This window comes from Puntigrus tetrazona, chromosome 25 (genome assembly GCF_018831695.1).
Source record: "Puntigrus tetrazona isolate hp1 chromosome 25, ASM1883169v1, whole genome shotgun sequence".
Taxonomy (NCBI): domain Eukaryota; kingdom Metazoa; phylum Chordata; class Actinopteri; order Cypriniformes; family Cyprinidae; genus Puntigrus; species Puntigrus tetrazona.
In genome coordinates this window covers 5,047,235-5,051,849 of record NC_056723.1, presented here as the reverse complement: position 1 = coordinate 5,051,849, position 4,615 = coordinate 5,047,235, and positions in this window count along the sequence as shown.

Genomic DNA, 4,615 nt, shown 5'->3' with positions numbered 1-4,615 from the left:
ATCATGACAGAAACCGCTCTCTCATGCGAGCTCCATGTGTTGTTACTTATTAAATATTGTTGCAATCATGTTCACAGATATGAACTGACAGCGCGAATATCTTTCGGGAGATCTGAATTCTCTGCTGTAAGACGACCTCATGCATAATACAGCTCAGTGATTGGATGGTAAGAGTTCATGCTCATGAATAATACTGAGACTATCTTGGAAAAACTGATGATGTAGAGACGTACTCATTAGATATGGTAACCACTTTTCGTGACGCAACATTATTTTTTGAACCAGAAGAACGAAATTGTTCCAAAAATGATAAAATAACCATGTTTTCCTTAATACTAGACATGTATACTCCATGCAAGCCCTCATTATATCTCAAAAAATGCCTTTTAGGGATTCATGACCCTTTAACCGAAGAGCCAGCTACTTCTGAGATGTTTCTCCTGAGAAAAAGACTCCCATGTGTTTCTTTAAGCCTATTTCCCTTGACACCAAAACTAAAACATCTTGATTCAACAAGTTTCACGATATTTATTTCAAGATAGACTTAGATGTTTCAAATAAGAGAAATGCTGAAATATATCAAAAACGCGGAACTGAAATAATTTGGAAAGCATCGCCAGGTCACTTGGTCTTGAATGAATCTCATTGACAGCAAGAAGATCAAATGAAGAACCAGCTTCTTCTAAAATGTTTCTCCTGATCAAAAAAAGACCCCTGTGATCTTACACATCTTCTAGATTGCTCCAATTTTCCAGAATCTCCAATAAAAAGTCAGAGATCTCAATATGAACTCAAACAGTTCTTACCCAACTCTTTTAGAATCAAATGTTCTAATAATGATCTGCTTTTGCTGAATGTGACGGTCTCGTCTGAGAAACGGTTGATCTAAATGTTACAGAGAGCTCCATGAATTCTCCTGAGCTATGAAAGAGCAACCTGAGCAATTTAGCTTCTGTCAGCAACACAATCTTTATCAGGATATAGTTAGTCAGCCCCTCCTGAGGGAAGCAGCCCTCCGGCAGTGTCCATTTTTAAAATTGTTGGCCTTTCTGTGCGGTGTTCAACCTCATTAACACCTCACTGCCTTATTAACGTTCACATCATCCAACCCATTCTATTAAGTTGTGACATCTTGTACAAAGTTGTACAAGCTATTATATTGCAACAGGAAGGAAACACTAAGCACTGACATGGGCGAAACCCTCTATGAAATGAGTTTTTTTTTTTTTCCATAAACCAATTGAGATAATTAGCCAGAGAGCCTGCAAAGGCCTGTACGCATTTCACTATTTTAAATGTCCTGTGGGATTTTTTTTTTTTTTCAACAGACTCCAAAAACTCCAATCTACCAACTCCAATTATTTGGTTTGATTGTTTGTTCTAATTAGCTTAATGCTTAACGCTTCTAAGGGCCTCATGAAGATGATAATTCTTTTAGGTTATTGTTTTTGTGAATAATAGCGTATACCCTGAAATTGTGTTATTTAGTTGCTCAGAAAATGGTAATGGATTCATTCATTAAACTTAAGATATCATTATTTGAGACGCTGAGTTTCTCTTACAAGCAAACACTGTCATCACTGAATAACATGTGGAGACATTAAGAGTGAACTGAGACTGATGAATGAAAAATAAGATGAAATAAAATTAAATTAAAAATTAAAAATTAAATCTATTTGACAATATAAATAAAATAATATATATATATATATATATATATATATATATATATATATATATATATATATATAAAAAAATAATGTATAATATATATGTACATATATGTATAATGTTTTAGTTGCTTTTAGTAGCAACTTTAATTTAAAAATTAGAACAACCATAATTAAAATGAATTATTTACATATATTATATTACATAAAATAACATATATTATTATATTTATATATATAATTTATATATATTTATATATAAAATATATTATATATATTTAATTTTGAAATGAAATATATTATTTGTGCTGTCACATAGTATATGTATGTGTACTGTATATATTTATTATGTATATATAAATACACACATATCATATGAATATTTAAGAAAAATATGTTACGTTTATATTATGATAAATTATATGAATATAAATGTATATACAGTATATATATATATATAAATATATGCATATACGTAAATATTTTTAAAATATGTGCTGTGTATATGTGTGTATTTGTTTACATATTAAATATTACACCGTGATAAAAAACTTTTATTTAGGATGCAATTAATCATGTGACAGCTCTTAAAAATATACTATAATATAATATTTATATAATACAATATAACATTCTGGAATAGTTTAGATTGGTATAAACAAGAAAGAACATAAATGATTAATAATTCAAGCACAAAATCGCATTTGCTTTACTGTCTTCATGTTACTCTGCACGATAATCAATGTCTGCCTGCTTAATGTCCAATGATTTTAAGGAGCTGCTTGTAAATGCACGTTGTTATTGATATTACTACAGCAGTCGAGTATCAATACTGTATATGTAACATGGACACTGTAAAATGTAAAAGTAAAGCATGATTCACTTTTTTGCCTTTTTTCCAGCTGACATCTCTCAATATTTCTTTAACCCGCCGCCGAACACACCCCACCTCATGATTTAATTACGTCTGTGGATGAACCCGGTCATCCCGGGTCACCTGTCACCCCGAATCACGGCCGTCATCCCGCTCCGACTTCTCGAGACGATCCGAGCGACTCTTTTAATTCAATAGGCTTCGCCATCAAACACAGGCTACAATCTCTCCCTCAATCTCTCTCCGGTATTCCCTTTTGACTGCGGAGCCAGTATTTCCCTCAATCCCGGGCTGACGCCTAACCTTTTCTAGCCTTTTAATATGCAGCGTCGTCTTCTTCAGCATGGCTTCCTGAATGTCACTCTCAATCTCTTCTGACATTTGTGCTGAAGATGCCACATTAGGTGACAAAATGCAACACGCGTTACAGCTCTCTTTTAAGACTCTGGTGACAAACACGGAAACACAAAACGTGCCAACGCAGCTCTTAGGCATACACAAGTGATATTTGCAAACATAAACCCATATTGGTAACAGACCATTGTTGGAATTTTTATATTCTTATATGACAAATATTTTATGCACACAATGCATTGTGCATACTTGTGCCAAAGCACAACACTTTAACGCTTACTTAAAATCTTAAAATTATAACACTTAAAAACACTTTATTTAGAAAAATGTCAATTTTTTTTAATATGAATATTATTTACCATTTATTAGTTATCGCCATGCATCCTTAGCATAAATAAATAAATATTTCTAACAATTGCAGTAGTGATTATGATGCTATTTGGGTGTCTTATATTTTTGTACTGTGTTTTAATTTACAAAATATAAGCATTTAATATCAAATTAAATGATTTATTTTTATTTTATTTAAATCTTACTGTATTTTTTTTTCATAGTAAATTACATTTACTATGAAAGCATTTTCACACAGAAACTGCAGGCAATTTCCTGAATTATTATATTATTGCAATGGAAACACTGCATTAAAAATGAAACATGCTAATTAAAGTAGAAAGACTTATCGATATTTACAGACCAAATATCTTACTGATATTTTTTACAATCACAGATTTTAAAATTTAAAATAGTATGTTTTTAGTATCTAATTTTTATATATATAAATAATTATTTCATAACTGAAAACACGACACAAAATAAACAACACCTAAATATATCTTGTGTTGAAACATCAGCCATTTAGCTTCTTCTCACATTTGATTCTTCGTCTAATTTCCCCATAGTTGAGGATAGAGTTCCCCTGGTGTGAGGACTCCAACAGAAGGCTGCAGAAGCCGTTCTAATCCCAAGCACTGTGTTCTGAAGCCCTCAGAAGTCATTTTCAACAGTAGCTTCAGTCCTCCCCTCTGGGCCCAGTGTTACTATCATTGCTCAGAGCCAGATTTGATCTGTGAATCTTGGGACTGGATGTCCTGTGTACTAATCAGCAATCTAAAAGTGTGGGCCTCTGGCTCGCTGCGAGATCATTTGTTTTCAGGGCAAAGACTGTCCAGCGTAACAGCCAACCTGAGCTGACAGACCAGCCCCACTCCATTACACTATCACTGAGAGAAAGATAGGGAACGAGTGCTCTTTTATCATTCTACTATTACTGCACGGACTTTATTGCACAGATCTCCTCTCTTGCTTGTATTTAGACATGAGACGTTAGAGAAAATCAAGATTTTACAAACTGACTGCACCTTTAATGAGTTTGTATAATTAATATATAAATATATATAAAATGATTTGATTTGCTAAAGTATTCTATAATCAGATTAGTTTTTTCAATATTTTAAAAGCACCCAAAATTTTATATTACAACTCACTCAACAGCTTTTAGTCATTTATTTTTGCATATATTTTGTATGTTTTATATATATATATATATATATATATATAGTTTTCCTTGTCATTTGTGTGTTTTTCTATGCAAATCTTTGAAAAGATTTTTGCAGCAAGTTTCTATTATTTAAAATGTTTTCTAACAATTGCAGTTGTGATTTAAGTATCTGATATTTTATGATGAGTTTTCATTTACATAATTTAAGCATTTAATTTA